The sequence below is a fragment of the Mixophyes fleayi genome, chromosome 2 (assembly GCF_038048845.1).
Source record: "Mixophyes fleayi isolate aMixFle1 chromosome 2, aMixFle1.hap1, whole genome shotgun sequence".
NCBI classification, from domain to species: Eukaryota; Metazoa; Chordata; class Amphibia; order Anura; family Limnodynastidae; genus Mixophyes; species Mixophyes fleayi.
In genome coordinates, this window is record NC_134403.1 from 9,150,861 (window position 1) to 9,171,672 (window position 20,812).

The following is a 20,812-nucleotide window of genomic DNA, read 5'->3' on the forward strand; positions in this document are numbered from 1 at the left end:
ACAACTGCTCCCGATTGCAGACACATGTTATAGCTGCATACGCTACTGACCCAGGACTTACACTGGACCCTTAGCTGGTGCAAGAGATACGGCAGAAAAGCAAGAGACTTTCACACACACAGAGCTTCATTCCGATGTGGCTGCATTCGCTTCAGCTTGGCACGCCCACATTGTGCATCGAGAACGGGCACACGCCCCTTCCCCGCCCCGTTCACTCCCTGAAATCGTAAGCCGTCGTAACTGTCCTTTGCGTTGGCATACGCAGCGGACTTGCTTCCGTTGATGGACGAGTGTCCTCGTTCTGGGCATGCGCAGAAGGAAACTGTGTACGATACGCACAAAAAACAGATATACGGCCCTTAATGACTCAGGCCCTACACGTTATATTATAGACAGCGGATTCTACATTTTATATGTTCAATATTATAGGCAGTTAATTATTTAAACCACATGTTTAATATATTAAAGACAGCGGATCATACCTGGGGAACACTTCGCCTGAGTTGGTCAGCTTAATATACATTGCTATGTGTGGAACTAACATTTCCTGATATAAAGAGAGTACAGCTTGGAGCAGCTAGCACAGCATTCATGGTGTCTTTGGCAATAAAGCCTTAGGTGAGTGCTGAGATCAGTGTGTTTTTGTTTGCACAATGTGGTCACACCCACATCGCACCCCAGTTTTCATTTCATCTCTTTACATTCATGAAATACGTCTGGTAGAGCACAATTCTTTATAGTCTTTTTTTGTTAAAAATTAATTTTGTGACCCTCCCTGTCCAGCTTGTGTCAGGTAAGACTTAACACGGTTAAAAAGCATAGCAATGATTAAGGTCTGATTAAGGGTTCAGGCCGCCGTGGGTATAATTCTAGCAGTCCTGTGAGGTGGATGAGCCAAGTGAGTAGGCTGCATATCCTGGGGCAGGAGCAGTATGCTAAGTCTGTTCTGGGGGCAATAGGGGGGTGACCTTGGGCTTATAGAGAGCTTAGAGAGCACTGAGGTGCAGACAAGCAGGTGAGGGCGGACGTGGGGTAAGGGGATTCAAGATGTAAAGAAATTGCCCAGCTGGTAGACACCCGTCTGATCAGGCCATCATCTTGCTCACACTGCCCCATATCTCATGCCCCCTAAAACCATGTGACCTAGGCTGCAGCCTAGTCAGCCTGCTGTTTAATCAGGAGCTGGCAAAGATCATGTTATAATTCAGAAAGAATTCATGTTTATATTAAGCGCATATAAACTGACCAGCTGACCAGCATATCAAGACATTGGTGTGAGTTGGTCAGCTTATCATGTATTGCAATATGTGGAACTGACTTACCTGTTTTTAATATAGCTTTAACACAGAGTACTGCTTGAATTACATTATTAATGTATTTGGTGAGTGCAGAGGATAAATTAATTTTTTTTTGCCTTTGAAAAGCAGGTTATAATGTTTCCTTCTGCATTCAGAATGGCTGCAATCACGGGACTATTGTAGACATGGTTATGATAGGCTGCGATCTGTTTGAACAATCTTACATTTCAGTAGATTAAAAATAAATACAAATAAATGCAGCGTAATGATAAACCCCTCACTTCCATTTTCTAACAAAATAGATTCCTCAGCATTGGGCCCTCTAGGGGTAGAGTCCCAAGCACACTATCTGACAACCACACCCAGAGAGTGATGGACGCCAGTACATAACTATCATTAAACTGCCACAAGTGATTGCATAAGTTGGTGGCACTATATAAATAAACAATAATAATAGCGCTGGGCTCTGTCACAAAGTAATAGTAATAGTAATATATAATATATACAGTGGTGCACCCTCACACCTACCCTACTCCCAATTATACCACTCACATTGTTACAACCTCACACCTACCCTACTCCCACCTATAGCAGTCACATTGGTACAACCTCACACCTACCCTACTCTCACCTATAGCACTCTCATTTGTACATCCTCACACCTACCCTACTCCCACCTATACCACTGACACTGGTACACCCCTACACCTACCCTACTCCCACCTATACTACTCACACTGGTACAACCTCACATCTTCCTTACTCCCACCTATAGCACTCTCATTTGTACAACCTCACACCTACCCTACTCCCACCTATACTACTCACACTGGTACAACCTCACATCTTCCCTACTCCCACCTATAGCACTCTCATTTGTACAACCTCACACCTACCCTACTCCCACCTATAGCAGTCACATTGGTACAACCTCACACCTACCCTACTCTCACCTATAGCACTCTCATTTGTACATCCTCACACCTACCCTACTCCCACCTATACCACTGACACTGGTACACCCTTACACCTACCCTACTCCCACCTATACTACTCACACTGGTACAACCTCACATCTTCCCTACTCCCACCTATAGCACTCTCATTTGTACAACCTCACACCTACCCTACTCCCACCTATACTACTCACACTGGTACACCCTCACACCTACCCTACTCACACACTGGTACATCCTCATACCAACGCTACTCCCACTGATACTGCTCACACAAAGGCACCATCACACCTACCATATTCCCACCTATACCACTCACACTACTACACTACTCCCACTTATACAACTTACACTGATACACCCACACCTACCCTACACCAGCCTATACTATCCTCCAAACTTCCCAATCTCCTCCCTAAGCCTCTTGTGTCAACGCTGCTCTTTTCGTAATAGACTATAAATTTTATCACATGCAGCACCTACCCTTTGTCTTATACAGTTGCCTTTATTTTATATACAGTGGGCCTGATTCATCAAGGAAAGTAAAGCAAAAAATATGAGTAACTTTGAACTTTGGCAAAACCATGTTGCATAGGAGGGGGGTGTAAATTTAAAATGTGATGGCAGATTTATATTTGGGGTAGGGAATGTCCTATATCAACTTTAAATTTCAGTGTAGAAATAAGCTATCAAGTATCTGTGTGCTACATGAAAAACAGTCAGTATTTAACTTTGCAAAATAAAAAAACTAATTTGCACCCCCTGCACTGTAACATGGTTTTGTCCAGGAGAAAACTTACTCATTTTTTTGTTTTACTTTCCTTAATGAATCAGCCCCAGTATGTTTTTCTCTGTTTTTTTAATGCCCTGTTTCCCCACTGTGATGGTTTACAAATCAATAACAATAATAATAATAATAATAATAATAATAATAATAATAAATATTCTTAGTATAATAATTGGCTTGTGAAGAAATTGTAAAATAGTAACAGATCTATATATGAATTGTCATGGTGTCACTCATCATCAGATGTACTGACTTATAGGAGTGAGAGGTTAAGGGACATATTAGTTATCTGAATCATTATAAAGCTGTCAGTGAGGTGATATCTCAGCCACAGACTTTTCAATACAAATCATATCACACATCACACGTAAAATGCTCTTCTCACGAGCTTCTCAAGTGTCTTCCTGTCCAGTAAATTGAAGACTGAATGAATCAATTAATGAGAGGTGTTTAACCATCAATCAATTCATTACAATAGAATAATAAATGGGAAATCCAGGAGCAGAGCTGTTTGTACCTTAAGAAATGGATCATATTAGAAGGTAAGAACACAATAAGTCTTTGAATTGAACCTTGTGGCAGAAAAGGCAGTTTCACAAAACGTCAAAGTTCCAACTATACAATATTTGAGTTATGATTTCCTTCCCCATTCCATATTGTATTTATAAATACTGAATTTATGGTGTAAAGATAGAGCTCAGACAACCGTGGTCAAATCATTTTGTTCTGTGGTGTGATTGGAGTATAATGATGAGGAGATACAGGTGGACTAAAACTAACATGGGGATTCCACACAGAAATCTTTAGGCCAAAATGCTGCAGGCAAAACATGCAAAATTATGTGACTAACTGCAGGATGAGGAGAATATTATGCAAAACAGTTTTGTAGTAAGTCCCTAAAATCCACAGTTTTAAATAAGAAGGACAGAACTTACCTGAGTGCGAGATTGGGCTGATGAATGAAGCTGTGTGTCTGCCATGTGGGTATAGACCAGTTTCTTATATACTTATAGGAGCCCCGAGAGGCTGTTTCTGTATCTAAAACACAAGCCCTCACTAATTAGCTCTAATTAACTACTACTATGAAGAGATATGAGGATGGCTCGTAAGTTTGTTTCATTAAAACAGAGTATTGTATAGACAACAAGAAGAAAAACCTGGCGCACGGAGAGATGATGCAAAAAATGGAGATCAAGTGTGAATCAGTATCTGCAGCTGAAGAGATCAATGAGATCTCAAATATAAAAAATACAACACAACAGAAAACAGCGCTGATGACTGATACACACAATCAATATACAACCATCCGTGGGTGATAAATATATATAAACACTTTATTAAAAATGAACCATAAAATATGCAACACTGGCCAGTGGATAACAACTAGACATATAAAAAATCAGATCAACCGACTGTGTTGACCATCAATAAGGCTGATGAACCATCAAATCGATCACTTCTGAAGAGAACCAGCTAAATGTCCCACATCGTAAAGATACTATTATCCAATGACCCCGTACAAGGTCATGAAGTGGAGCTTCAAAATAAGTGTGGCCACACTGGTGGTGGAAAGTGTACGTCACCGCGATGATGGTGAACCCCACTTCAATGCTTCTTACACATGTAGTATGGAGGAGAATATGCCATAAATGCCACAATGAGAAAACCGCCACTCCTGAATGGAAATCAAAGTCGCTAAGCTGCTTGAGCAGTAAGCGCAATACAGACCTGGTCCGATACTCAGTCCCGTATTGTGGTCTGTATGCGCACGCACCTCATACCCAGACGAACTCCGGGACCTCCGTGGTAAATATGTATATATGTATATTTTGAATAATGCTTTGAAAGAGGTGTCCTCATTAGAAAGAGATACCCTGTTACAGAAAGATGATTCCTATAGGCCTAAGAATCAAAATGGGGAACAAGCTGATACAAAAGGGCTGGTTGCTTTTATATCTAAATATAATAATAAGTCGGGGGAAATCAGGAAGATCTTTAGTAGGAATTATCCTATCCTTCAACAAGATGAGTCACTTCGACAAATATTGCCCCAAGATCCTAAGATTATTTTTAAGAGGAACAACAATTTAAAAAATATATTAGCGCCCAGTTTGGTTCAGGATGTACTGACTAAAGTGGATATGACATCTGTAGGAGGTGGTTGGTTGTCTAAACAAACAGAGGGCTGCTTCAAATGTGGTTCAAATAGATGTCTAACTTGTTCTTTTATCAGTAATAGGGTGACTGAGATCATCCATTCAGATAGAAACTTTAGAGTGAGGGGATTTATCAACTGTAGCACGAGTTATGTCATTTATTTATTGAAATGTAGTTGTGACCTCATTTACGTTGGAAGAACGACTAGATCACTGAAATTGAGGTTTCTGGAACACAGGAGGAATATCTTAAATAGGAAGACCAATCATAGTGTTCCACGCCACTTTAATGCGGTTCACAATGGGAGATTAGAAGGTTTATCTATATGTGGTCTAGAGCATATTAAACAGACCACGAGAGGAGGGGATCGTTTTAAAAGATTATGTAAACAAGAGGTCTTTTGGATCCATCAACTGGATGCCTTGAGTCCTAGAGGATTGAATGAAGCACTTGAGCTCAATGAGGTGTTGTCCTGAACCTGATCCTTTAAGCTATATTCTCTATTCATGAGTATTTATGAATGTATCTTGATTACCTGTAAGATACACTAGTCCCATTTGTGGGGCTGATGTGGTAGTTTAGGGGTCTTTATTCGGTATTATTCATGAGCTTACTTATGATATTTGTAGGACTTACCCTATCTCTTGACCGATATATACACCCATATTTCCTTATGTGTGTTTTCAGCACTTTTTTAAGTCATCCGGGTGGCTACCTATGCTTCAATCTATAGGTTGTAATTTTTTTTTATTTTTTTTTTTAATATTTCTGTATTAATTATACCACCTATTATTACTGTCTACTCAGGTCAGATTATTAGTGTTCGCTTTATCTAGATTGACTTAGATCTGTGTTTGTATAATACTATATTTGCATATATATATATATGTGTAGTTGAGGTATCAGTGTGAGAATTTAGGACTCTAAGGTGTTTTCTCTGAGTCCTAATTTATCCAATATGCTCTATGTGGGGAGGATGGTATGATCATTATGTTAATTTCTATATATATATGTTTTGATATGTATTGTTTTCTCTAATAGTGCTTTGTTTTTGCTCTATATGAATTATAATTATTCGGTATTTCCTTGTATATAAGATATTTGAATGTTTTCAATTGAACCAACCATATTTATGTATCCCACTACAAGTATGGTATAGGTACAAAGTGCCCGTTATGAACCAGCTGCAGACTGAGTAATTGTATCAAGGATACTTAAAGAGGCATTGGAGCACAACAGAGCACTTCCTCTGAAGAAATCACCAGGCAGGTGATGAAACGCGTCAGGTGATTTGGATGTTCATTGAGCCGCTGGATAGCACTATTCCATGACCCAGCTCATATCCCTAGTGGATTATTGGAGGTTGCCTTTTTTGAGCCATATTATCGCTATATATTTGGTGCCACGATTGTGTTAGCTGCTATTCCACTACTTACACGAATTGCCGTCTTCACCTACATATTTACCACGGAGGTCCCGGAGTTCGTCTGGGTATGAGGTGCGTGCGCATACAGACCACAATACGGGACTGAGTATCGGACCAGGTCTGTATTGCGCTTACTGCTCAAGCAGCTTAGCGACTTTGATTTCCATTCAGGAGTGGCGGTTTTCTCATTGTGGCATTTATGGCATATTCTCCTCCATACTACATGTGTAAGAAGCATTGAAGTGGGGTTCACCATCATCGCGGTGACGTACACTTTCCACCACCAGTGTGGCCACACTTATTTTGAAGCTCCACTTCATGACCTTGTACGGGGTCATTGGATAATAGTATCTTTACGATGTGGGACATTTAGCTGGTTCTCTTCAGAAGTGATCGATTTGATGGTTCATCAGCCTTATTGATGGTCAACACAGTCGGTTGATCTGATTTTTTATATGTCTAGTTGTTATCCACTGGCCAGTGTTGCATATTTTATGGTTCATTTTTAATAAAGTGTTTATATATATTTATCACCCACGGATGGTTGTATATTGATTGTGTGTATCAGTCATCAGCGCTGTTTTCTGTTGTAGAGTATTGTATAGGTTCTATTAGTTCTATACAATGAAGTGATATTGGAGGTGATCACCTTTAATAAAACGTGCTTGGCCATTGCAGTCTACCCAGAAACAGGGTGAAATGGCGCTGGGCTACGTTACAGGGGGGAAATGTGAGTCATAATGCTGAAATAAAGAGGATTTATGGAAACATAATGTCAAATAATTGCATAAAATGTTAGAACATTTTGGTAAGAAATGATGTATTGAAAAAGCACATATAGACTGACAGCTGCATCAGAATTAGACAAGTTAGGCAACTTAGGAGGCAGTAGGTGGTTAAATGTACATATCAAAGCATGTTAGTGGATAGAGATGGACAAATCAATTCCACCGATTCCAGAATTTGGTTGAATAACTCATAATTCACCAAACATTCCCAGCTTAAATAATGTCCGCTGGAGAATCTGGCCAATCACAGTGCATGGAATGTAGAGGATCTATTCTACCTGTTTGTGCTAGGAGGAAACGTCTGTGGATGGTCTGTGACTATTAGCAGTTCAGACTACTGTGCACTTAGCATTGTAACTGTTTTTTCAATCATTTAAACTAATTTGTCCTATTGTTTCAATAAAGAACACAGTCTGAAAACTTACAGCCCATACACTGTACAGAGGTAATGTAACTTCATATTTGGAAGCAGAGATTTCTCCTACTCAGATATGTTCTCTTTCATTGTCAGTGTTGTACACTGCATCAGCAAAGTCTATGTTACCGTTTCAAATCCACCCCTTATTTATTTTATTAATCATGGCCCTAAGTGTCAAATTATACGCACAGAGAATTCTAACATCAAGTGGCCCATTTTTTAAATCACACTGGAGGTTAATAGGAAAGAAACATGCCCCACTCACCATGGCTGTATTTTAAAGGTACCAGCTGTAGAGCAAAATATATTCAGTATATGAATAGAAGAGAACAGATATTGTCAATTTTTATCCTTACCAGCACATATATATATATATACATATCAATCAGCCACAATATTAAAATCACCTTTAAATCATCGTGTAGACATGGACTCCAAGACATCTGAAGTTGTCCTTTGGTATGTGGCACCATGTTAGCCTTGTAAGTTGTGAGGTGGGGCCTCCAAGGCTCGGACTTGTTCTCCCAGCACATTCCACAGATTGAGATCAGATTGAGATCTGGGGAGTTTGAAGGCCAAGCCAACACCTTGAACTCTTTGTCATGTTCCTCCAACCATTCCTGAAGAATTTTTGCAGTGTGGCAGAGAATATTGTTGCCATTAAGGTGTGCACTTGGTGTGCAATAATGTTTAGGTTGGTGGTACGTTTCAAAGTAACATCCAAATGAATGTCAGGACCCAGGTTTTCCAGCAGTACATTGCCCAGAGCATCATACTGCCTCTGTGTCCTTGCCTTCTTCCCATACTGCATCCTAGTGCCATCTCTTCTACAGAAAAAGGATGCACACACACCCGGCTGTCCACATAGTGTAAAAGAAAACATGATTCATCAGACCAGGCAACCTTCTTCCATTGCACCATGGTCCAGTTCTGGTGCTCACGGTGGTGGACTGGGATCAATATGGGCACTCTGACCAGTCTGCGACTATGCAGCCCCATACGCAACAAGCTGCGATGCACTGTGTGTTCTGACATCCTTCTATCATAGTCAACATTAACCTTTTCAGTAACTTGTGCTATAGTAGTTCTTCTGTGCATTTGGACCAGATGGGCTAGCCTTCACTCCCCACGCACATCAATGATCCTTGGGCGCCCATAACCCTGTCGCCAGCTTACCGGACATCTTTGGCCCACTTTTAGTAAGTACTAACCACTGCATACTGGGTACACTCCACAAGGCCTGTCATTTTGGAGATGCTCTGACCTAGTGATCTAGCCATCACAATTTGGCCCTTGTCATATTTGCTCAGATCCTTACGGTTGACCATTTTTCCTGCTAACAAAATATAACATTTTAAAACTGGCTGTTCACTTGCTGCTTAATATATCCCACCCCATGACAGGTGCCATTGTAATGAGATAATCAATGTTATTCACTTCACTTGTCAGTAGTATTAATGTTATGGCTGATCGCTGTATATCTAGCATAACATATATGTGAGGTATTGGTTCATATTTTGGTCAAAAATAATCAAACCAACATTAAGGGTCCTCATTTTTGTGAGCCCCTGCACCAGTGATGGATAACCTTTTCAGCTTGGTGTGTCGAAAATCGGAAAAAAGTGTTGCCGTCCTTGGGTCGTGTGTCAATTCAAGAAATATCCATAATTTGGTGATATTTACAGCACTAATAAAGAAAGAGTTATATTTTTAATATATTTGTACTGTTTATTAGTTTGAAAAGCAAAAATAAATAATGATTTACCTTAGTGTCTTTTCTGTTGCTGAATTGCATTTGATAGATCTTCAATTGCAGGTTTGTATTTTGTGCACTTCAGGGCCACGCTGCTAACTTCATCTGTCAGTCTGTTTCTTTTATTTGTTTTAATATTATTTAATGCTGAGAATAAAGTCTCACAAAAGTATGTTGAGGGAAAAATTGTGAGTAAAGCCATTCCTAGATTTTTCAGGGTGCTAAAAGTGTCTGGTAATCTGTTCCACGCACTCCAAATTTCCTGTTTCTAGGGGCAGTCTTCTTCATTCTCCAAACGATTTCTTACCAGATTCTCAAGTCTGGACCTTAAATCGACAAACACTTGAATCCAGATGCTGTCTTGAAATTCAGCAAGTTGCATCTCCAAATCATCAATTTGCATCCATTCGAAACTATTTAATTCTAAAGTACTGTAGACTACTACCGGATACTTAATTATTTTAATGGTCTGTTCCAGGCTTCTAAATTGATTAAATCTTTCACCGAACTGGTCAAGAAACGAGTTCACAAAATGCTGGTACTCCATGTGCATGGGCTCTATTTCATTTTGTACAGTTGTGCTGTTGTTCTCAAAATACTTTTTTACTCGAGGAAAATACTTATAAGTTTTACTTTCTATATCTCGCTTAAAGATTTTAAGTTTACTTTGAAAGGCTTTGATGTATCCAAACATAACATCAATACTTTTTCCAAAACCTTGTAATTGTAAGTTAAGCTCATTCATATGAACAGAGATATCTGTGAAAAACATTAATGAGTTGACCCACTTATGATCATTGAGCTGAGGAAAGTTTTGCAAGATCCTTATTCTCAAGAAAAACCTTAATTTCTGAAAAGCACTCCACAAATCGCTCAAGTACTTTCCCTCGGCTCAGCCACCTCACATTACTGAATATCAGCAGTCCACTGTAGGTTGAATCAACTTCCTGTAAAAGTGCAGAAAATTCTCGCTTGTGAAGGGGTCGAGCAGCTATGAAATTCACTATTTTTGTTACAACTGACATTAAATCATTTAATTCTGTGAATCCTGCCTTGGCACACAACACCTCCTGATGGATAATACAATGAAAAGGCACAAGTGGACGTCCAATAGCTTCCATAAACAACTTCACAAATCCTACACTTTTTCCCACCATATTGGGTGCCCCATCTGTCGTCACTGACACAACTTTACACATATCAATGCTTAGGTCACGGAATGTTTGTATAACAACCTTACATATTTCCTTCCCTGATGTACTTATTGGCACTGATTCTAACTTTATCAACTCTTCTCTCATTGTGAGACCATCTGAATATCTAGCAATAATGGCCAACCGAGCATTTGATGTGACATCAGTAGTTTCATCAAGAGAAATTGAAAAATATTTACAATTATCTAAGTCTCCTTTTAATTGATGCTGTATGTTTGTGTTCAATCTCATTATTCTGTCTTTGATGACATTTCTACTGATTGGTAGCTCAGAAATTTGCTTAATAATAGCATTTTTATTTAGCATATTGTGAAATAAAATTGGTGCACACCTTAGTAGAGTTTCTTTAATAAATTCTCCTTCACTGAGGGCTTTTCCATGCTGAGCTATGGAGTGAGCAACGCATAAACTTGCTGATGTTAAATTTGTAGAGCCTCTTACAAATTTAAGGAGGGTATTTGATTGGCTCTTATAGAAGTGTAACTGTCTAGAAATGTATTCCTTCCTTTCAGCTGGCGATGATTAGTTTCAAAATGTCTATTTATGTTCCACGTTCTGCTTACTACTGTCTCTCTACATAGTATGCACAATGATCTGTTTTTTCTGTCTATAATGCCATACAACTCTGTCCATATGTCTTGAAAGGGTCTGCTACTGCTACTGCTACTACCACTCTCTTTATCATTCAATCTTGCTTTTTTATGTTTTGGATTCTACATCTCAGGGCTGCAACAATACATTAGGGATGAGCGGACTCGGATTCTCGCAATCCGAGCCCACCCGAACAATGCGGATCCGAGGCCGATCCGAGCACTGTTCGGGAACTTCCGGGCGGCAAACGGAGCCAAACCGAGGCTATGACATCCAAGTCTCGGGTCGGAACTCGCGAGACTCGGATGTCATAAATACTCACCTTGTGGGCGCCATCTTCATTCTGGCTGTGATCACTCGTGAGGGAGGTTGTAGTTAGGGAGCTCCTGATCAGTTTAGTTGTTCTTTGTGCTTTGTCCAGTGCTCTGTCCTGCTGAGTCAAGTGGTGCTTTGTCCAGTGCTCTGTCCTGCTGAGTCCAGTGGTGCTGCCTGTGTCCTGTGCTCTGTTCTGCTAAGGGCATAGTTATTTCAAATTTATTCCAAAGTTATAAAACATTAAAAAAATAATTATAAAAAACTTATACAAATTTTTTTTAACAAAAATATAAAAAAATCTAAAAAAATTATAGAAAAATAATTGAAAAAAATTTGTTTAAAAATACTAGGTACTGATATTTCAAAGTCAAACTACGTTCACTGTTGCTGCTGTACCCAAAAATTATAGGTACTGCTATTTAAAAGTCAAACTACGTTCTCTGTTGCTGCTGTACCCAAAAATACTAGGTACTGCTATTTAAAAGTCAACCTACGTTCACTGTTGCTGCTGTACCAAAAAAAACTAGGTACTGCTATTTAAAAGTAAAACTACGTTCTCTGTTGCTGCTGTACCAAAAAATACTAGGTACTGCTATTTAAAAGACAAACTACGTTCACTGTTGCTGCTGTACCAAAAAATACTAGGTACTGCTATTTAAAAGTCAAACTACGTTCACTGTTGCTGCTGTACCAAAAAATACTAGGTACTGCTATTTAAAAGACAAACTACGTTCACTGTTGCTGCTGTACCAAAAAATACTAGGTACTGCTATTTAAAAGTCAAACTACGTTCACTGTTGCTGCTGTACCCAAAAATAACTGCTGCCTTAACAGCTATGTTGGTGTTAGACGTGCATCCGGTGTCCGCCATCTGTGCAGCGGAATTCAAACCAGTTGGAGGAGGTAGGAGCAGACATCTGTGCAGTGGAATTCAGACCAGTTGGAGGAGGTATTGTGGCCACGGTACCAAATTGGGTACCGGGGCCACTCCACTACGCAGTCCAGATAGATGCGTATCAGATATTAAACTACATTCAGTGTTGGGGCCAAATTCAAAAATAATTAAAATGCACTGTCATGATCAAAAACAAGAGGTATTGACGCGCTCAAACTCCACCCTCTATATGCTGCAGAGGATGGAGGAGCAGCCATATGTGCAGTGGAATTGAGACCAGTTGGAGGAGGTATTGTGGCCCCGGTACCAAATTGGGTACCGGGCCCACTCCACTACGCAGTCCAGAAAGCTACCTCGGTGCAACGTTTTGGACTAAAAACAATATTGTGAAGTGTGAGGTGTTCAGAATAGACTGGAAATTAGTGGAAATGATTGTTATTGAATGTTATTGAGGTTAATAATAGTGTAGGAGTGAAAAGAAACAAAAAAAACTGGATTTTAGCACTTTTTATGCTTTTTTAAAAATAAAACAGATCAATACACTAAAAGTGGCCGGTGCACACCCTTACAATACATAAATAAAAATCAGGGCATTTTCTATAAAAGGTTAATTCATAAATTATTTTGTACCAGGAGTCAGTCCATCAACACTGATACAGAGGTAATTAAAAACCTATTGACCGCTTTCTTACCTCTGTAACGGTGTTGTTGGACAGACTCCTGTACAAAAAAAATTAAAGCACTACACTACGTACTCCCTTCTGTGACTAGCAGTAGGCAGGCGCGTACCTGCAGCACTTTTGGCAGAACTCAGCAAGTCTGTGGAGCAGGAACTAGGCAGGGCTTGGAACAGTAGAAGAGGCTCCAGATGACAGGACAGGAAAACACAGCCTCCAAAGAAGAAGAACCCTGGCAGGAGAAAGATAAAAGTCAGGATGATGGCTGTTAAAAGGGACTATTGCACTCCCTCTAACTAAGCCACACATCTAAACATAAGAAAAACAGCACTGTGGGGAGTAAAGTGTATAAAAATTTATATAATTGATAATATCTTAAAAAATATATGTATATCATCATCATCACCATTTATTTATTTATCGCCACTGATTCTGCAGCGCTGTACAGAGAACTCACTCACATCAGTCCCTGCCCCATTGTATATATAAAAAAAATTCTTAACTAATAATAGTAAAATTCATTTCATTACCCACCTTTGGCCATTTTCATTACCCCTCCTGCAGCCATTGACACTCCCCCCTGTAGCCATTTTTCCTTACTTCACCCTGCAGATATTTTCACTACCCGCTTTGCAGTCATTGACACCCCCCCTGAAAACACTTTTCCTTACTTCACCCTGCAGATATTTTCATTACCCCCTCTGCAGTCATTGACACCACCCTGTAGCCATTTTTCCTTACTTCACCCTGCAGATATTTTCATTACCCCCTCTGCAGTCATTGACACCCCCCTGTAGCCTATTTTCCTTACTTCATCCTGCAGATATTTTCACTACCCCCTTTGCAGTCATTGACACCCCCCCGTAACCATTTTTCCTTACTTCACCCTGCAGATATTTTCATTACCCCCGCTGCAGTCATTGACACCACCCCTGTAGCCATTTTTCCTTACTTCACCCTGCAGATATTTTCATTACCCCCGCTGCAGTCATTGACACCACCCCTGTAGCCATTTTTCCTTACTTCACCCTGCAGATATTTTCATTACCCCCTCTGCAGTCATTGACACCCCCCCTGTAGCCATTTTTCCTTACTTCACCCTGCAGATATTTTCATTACCCCCTCCTACAGTCATTGTCCCCACTGCAGGTATTTCTTAACCCCCCACACAGCCAGTTTTAGTTTGCCCCCCCTGCAGATATTTTTACTTATCCCCCCACAGGTATTTTCTTTTCTTTCCTTGTATCTCCTACAGCTGTTGCCCAGTATTTTTTAGTCATTAACCCCCGCCCCGCCACCCGCGCAGGTATTTTCTTACCTGCTACTTAAGCTGCCGGCATTCACTCGCCACCTCGGGAAGAAAGACCGTGCAGCCTACTACGCGGCTGCGCGTGACGTCATCACGTCACATCGGGAGCTCTGGGAGGGAGGAGAAGCACCAGTGACAGCTGAGAGCCGGGAGCCAGAAGCACATCGGGGGCAGGGGGAAGTTGGGAGCGGACCATCTAGTGCCGGCCCTTCGTGTCAGTCAAAATGCCTCATCGTGTCATAGGTTCGCCATCACGGCCCTACACCAATGTGTGTTCTTCAGACACTGTTGAGATGCAGTTAAAATCCTGTGTACTCACCTCACTGCTTAGGAGAAAAATCTCACAAAAAGGTTGTTTATCAATCTCACCTGAATAACCCTTATTAGGAAAGACAGGACCCAGAACACCATTAGTCATTATGAGCAGGGGTGGATTGGCCATACAACCTGCCGCTGGCCTCAGGAGGCCGCCGAATATCTTTGTTTAAAATATATATATATTTGTGTGTCCCCCACAGACCTGATGCCAGCAGGAAGGGGAGTGTGGCTGCGTATCCCTGTGTATGGCTGCCTCCTCCTATCGGTGCTAAGGACAGCAGTCACATGGGACGGCACCTGTCATGTGATGTGCATCCCATGTGACTCCTGTTTATATCACTGATAAGAGGAAGTAGCCACACATGCAGAGCGGCAAGAGAGGCTGTCTGCATCGCTCATACAGACGTTGCAAGGTAAGTGTGAGGGGGGGTATGTTAATATAGTGTGTGAGTGTGATGGGGCGATTAATATATATAGTGTGTGAGGAAGGGAAGGGGTTTCTTAATATAGTGTGTGAGGGAAGAAAGGGTATGTTAATATAGTGTGTTCTTGTGATGGGGGTGATTTAAATATATATAGTGTGTGAGGGGGTTCTTAATATGATGTGTGAGGGATGGAAGGGAGGGAGGTTCTTAATATAATGTGTGAGGGATGGAAGGAGCGGGTCTTAACATAATATGGGTGGGAGTTGGGCTATTAAATTAATGGTGGTGTTTAGGTGAGTGCTAATTATTTAATAGGCGATATTTTATTTGTGAGGGGATGGTTGGGCAATTTAATTTATTGATGTGGCCTATTAATTTAAGATGCGGTGGTATGGGGGCTATTAATTGAATGTGGTACTGAGTTTGTAAGGGAGGGTTATTTATTAAATGTACATGCAATTGATTTAATGTCAGGGCTGGTTGGAGGGAAATAGATGTATGTATTAAATGTGAATATTATTATTTTAAATTTGGGGCTGGAGGCAGGCCTAATTATTAACCATGGGTGCTAATGATGTAACACCAGGACTGGTTGGAATTTCCTAAGTTTCATGTACCCATTTTTTTTCCCAAATAGGGCCCCCAACATTCAAGGATCCAGACAAGCAGCAACTGAGCTATAGACAAAAGCAGCCACAGGTAGAAAAAGCGACAAGAACAGGACACACATATACAGGTACACACACTGGACACACATACTCCGGTACAGGCACTGGGCATACATACACTTGTCACACATACTCAGGTGCAGCCACTGGGCATAATATAATGATATTATAGTTTGCTGCATAAGTTATTCTATCCTGTGTATAGTGTTTCAGTAGATATGATTTTTTTTGTGTACAGTTGTATACATTGTTATGGGCGGAAGTGGCACAATGTTGGGCAGATGCTTCTCCCCTAGATTATGGCTGGAAGTGATGTAACATTGTAAGTGGAAATACTAATGTGCTCCCACTTCCGGTAACAGAGGTTACCAGATGTGGGAGATTCAGTTGTCCAATTGGCAATAGAGGGTTAACAAGACTACACTGCTAAGGACCACAAATTATTGTTTGAATGTCTATTTTTTATATCTTTTCATACTAATTATTAAAAGTGTATTGGGATTTTTTTTCAGCAGTCTTTTCCTGATTGAACCTATATGCTTGAACAAATATTACCCATGGTACTCATATTTATGTAGGAAACTACAAGTTTGGTGCCATCAAAGAACGTTCTACACTATTTTCTTTTTTCAGTGAAGTTTTAGCCTCCAGAATGGGCTCCAGTTCTCTAATACCATAAAGCTGAAGAGAAGTTATTTTACTTTGAAGTTTGAATTTGCATCAGATAAGCATTTTTTATTATATCTTTGGTATGTGTCTATTCTCCACACTGTTTTTCATTCATCACTGATACTATACATACTATACTATGTTTGGCGCTTCTGTTTCTTGTTCTATGTTTTATAGAGTCTAGTTTATACCTTTTGCGGAACATCTCCAAATTTTAAACAATGCAATATTACACCTATAATGATACAATGCAATTTTACATAGAGCATTTATTGTTCTTGTGCTCGGGTTGGGCAGGGGGGGATGAATTTAAGGGTTATCCATTGTTGTTTAACATTGATAAATATCAGCATCATCATATTTTGAAGGGATAATTGATATAATCTCACCAGCAGCACTGAATACACACCCTGACAATAGACTAGAACACAGGGATGGAGAGAGCTTCAACGGGAAATTCTGGCCACCGGCTCCTTCAATTGATATTTCATCAGATCATTATAAGGTGGAAGTAATATAGGACAATCCCATTCTCTGTTCATAAACAGGATTGGGGGCTCTTCATCCTCTTTTCAAAGACATTTTGCCTCATTACCATAGATTTGTATGAATTGCTGTTAGTAAATTTTCTGACATGAGCTTGCTGTGAACAGGATGACACATTGTTTCTTGGACATGTTTACTTTTGCTGTATGAATGTTCTATGTACAGTATGGAAGTCACTAGAATGCTCTCTGTGTTGTAACAAAGTCATTAGAATGCTCTCTGTGTTGTATTGAAGTCATTAGAATGCTCTCTGTGGTGTATTGAAGTCATTAGAATGCTTTCTGTGTTGTATCAAAGTCATTAGAATGCTCTCTGTGTTGTATGGGAGTCATTAGAATGCGCTCTGTGTTGTATTGTAGTCACTAGAATGCTCCGTGTTGTATTAAAGTCATTAGAATGCTCTCTGTACTGTATTGACATCTGTAGAATTGGTCTCTGGAATGATGGGGATTTATATCATATGCAACAGATTAATGATTCAGGGCTAATCCAGATACTTTGGGGATCACTCATTTCTTCTTACAGTTGGATCGGTAGCATGACATAATGTAAGAGGGGGTCATCAATGTACTGCACCTCCTTTAGGACTCCGTTTTGCCTTGTTTCCTGCTCTCCCAGTAACGCGGTCAGCAGACTGTACATCTGTTAGGAAGTGGGATACTTCATCATCGTCGTCATCATCATCATCATTATTGTTTATTTATAAGGCGCCACAAGGCTTAGCAGTACTGGACAACAAATTAAACAAATTGCATTTCATACATAGAAATAAACCAAGGACCTATGATGATTACTAGAGAAGGGACTGACGTTTGTAGTGGGATCCCATGTGGAGTCTCACTACTATCCAATATAAAGTCTGTCATTCCCGTCATGGCTCAGCAAGGAGCATTTCATCTGTTTTTTTCTTCATCTCAAAGGATTTAAAGAGGATTCCCCAATAGTATGGTGAGAAATAAATAGGTAAAACATGGTTTATGTCACGGTGTCTTTTTTTTAATAAAGATATTTTGTCACAGTATTTGTGACTGGATCACTTATAAGTAACTTATGGTATAAATTTATTTAAAGGAAATAGCGCAGGGCGTTTATTTATATAATTGCAAATGTAGTTATTTTTGATATTGTGTGTATTTTGGTAAAGGAAATATCTTTATTTCTGAGACCAATCATTAATAAGCATTTGTTTAGGAAGTCTTTTGTGCATTTTGGTGTAGGGAAATTACTTGTTTCTGGGTTTTGGGAATTCTCAAGTTAGCAATAGAGTGGAGAAAATGTGTATTCTGCAAATGTCTGAAGAAAGGACTCATGTTAATCTCATGTTAATTAGCCTTTTTTATGTGTAAGTGTCCAACACACCTAAAGCTACAGGAAGGCTTAATTAGACTTGCTGTTAGATTTCCTCTGTGTCTAAAACAAGATGAAGGAAATCACAGACAGGCAGACAGGGTGGCATAGGTGGTTCATTCTGTCACAGTAATATTAGTATTTAATTTATTGGATTTATTTACAGGAACACTACAGGTCACAGGGCATGCTGATGCTTGTATTTCTACAAGTGTCAACATACCCAAGCAAGGGCTATCTGGACCAGTAACTCACCAGCAAAAAAAATACAGGTATCTCAATGCACTATTTATTACCAAACACCCACCACACGAGAGGTGTGGGAACAACCCTAGTGCTTTCAGCAATCTAGAGGGAGAAGGTAATGCTGAAACAATAGGAGCTAGAGGGACTTGGGTAGATGGGGCTGTAGAACACCCAGAGGGAGAAGTAGCAGGTGAGGGGAACATCATCGTCCCCAATGTAGGTTAAAGATAAATGTGGCCTCAGGTGTAGGGTTAAGACTGCTCATGCCACCATCTCTGACCTATCCAATACCCCAGGCTCTCTCACACAACTAACCCACCCAAGAGTCATGTATACAGAGCCAGAGGGCAACAAAGTGCAGGATCAGGGCTGAGTTCACTTTATACTTCAGTGAATTGTGTTGTTATCTGCTTGGAAGTGTGAGGGCTGTATTACAACAGTGTTGTCGGGGAGGTAATGTGTGGGTACTGCTCTTATCTTTCACCATCGGAAAGATGTGGGGGGGGGCGAGGGGTACCAATGAAATCTATTTGGTTGATTCGGGCTCCTCTTCTGTGTATCTTTTGGTGTTGGAGGTCTGCCCTCTCTTCAGGCATTTCTGCCCCTTTGCATCTATGCCCCCATTCTGTACAACCACTGTATGGTGGGTAGTGCACTTCTAACTAGATTCCCGACAACCCGGGCCCCCTATTTATAACTAGTGTTGGCTATTGTGAGTGTTGAGTCACTTGACCGACCTTGGATTTGTGGGATTTTCTTTTACTTAAGGTACAGATTGGAGGTGACATCAGTGACATCATCTTTGTGTCATCCAATGGGGATGGTGTACATTGCCGATTCAGTTTTCCCTAACCAGTTACGTCTATTGATGATAGAGTTCATCTTATGAGTAGTTTGGACAATGTTTATTTGGTTTATGACTGTTTGTCCATTTAATTGTTGCTCTTTGTTCTAACTGTGGTAATTGTTTGTAATACAGCTTGTGAAGGCTTCAGAAGGGAAGACAAACAAGAGGATAAAAATAGCCAAAGAAGAGATGTATGCTTATGCTTATTTGCAAAAGAAGCAGCCAACTGATAATGAACAAACAGACACTTAATCCCCAAACCTTTACCTGGAGAGTAACGCAATACATGTTCGACCTTCCAACGCAGAGCCGTAACTTGGAATTCTAGTGCCCTGGGCGAGAAAGTCAAATGCCGCCCCCCTAGCCCTAAATTTTAAACAAATTAACCTAAAATATTCGTAAATTGCGCCCCCCTTCAGCGTTGCGCCCTGGGCGGTCGCCCCTGTCGCACAGCCCTAGTTACGGCCCTGTTCCAACGTTAAATTATTGTCATTTTTTTTTTATACAGTTTGATTCCTATAAAAACAAATAAGTGCGACACCTGGTACTTAAAGAAAAATTCACATAACATAAGTGGTAAGGCAGAAATATGTATTTATTGAAGCATAAAAGTGAGTTAGCATAGAATGGACACTAGAATTGTAAAACAGATTTGCTTTTACTCATTAAAGTGAAAACGTAAATATTGAAGGCCTGATTCATTAAGGAACGTAAATGCCGATACGTGCCGTTGTTTCCGCATCAATTATATTTCGCATTTTGGGCTTGCACCCTGCACATGCCCTGAACCGGATGATACAGCACTGAACGCAACAACATCCAATTTATCTTCAAGTGCAAAGGACCCTCACTACAGCGTATGATTCCAGGGGTAGAACTGGGAGGGGAATGGGTGTATGCCCGTAGTCATTGAACAGTAAGGGGCGTGCCAAGCTCAAAAACACGCAACAGTATCCGGTTCAAGCTCTGGGCATCTCTAAGGTACTTTTTTTTCTCAGTTGTATCTCCTGCTCCTGGGCGTATGCACAAAGACGTATCCTGCAGTATTTTGTGTGTTAGAGCAGAGTGGTCCTGGTCCCGGTTTCATCGCCAGATGTATCTTCACATCCACTTGTTGAAAATTGGGGGGAAAATACGCAATTCATGCTAGTTTTGCTTGCCT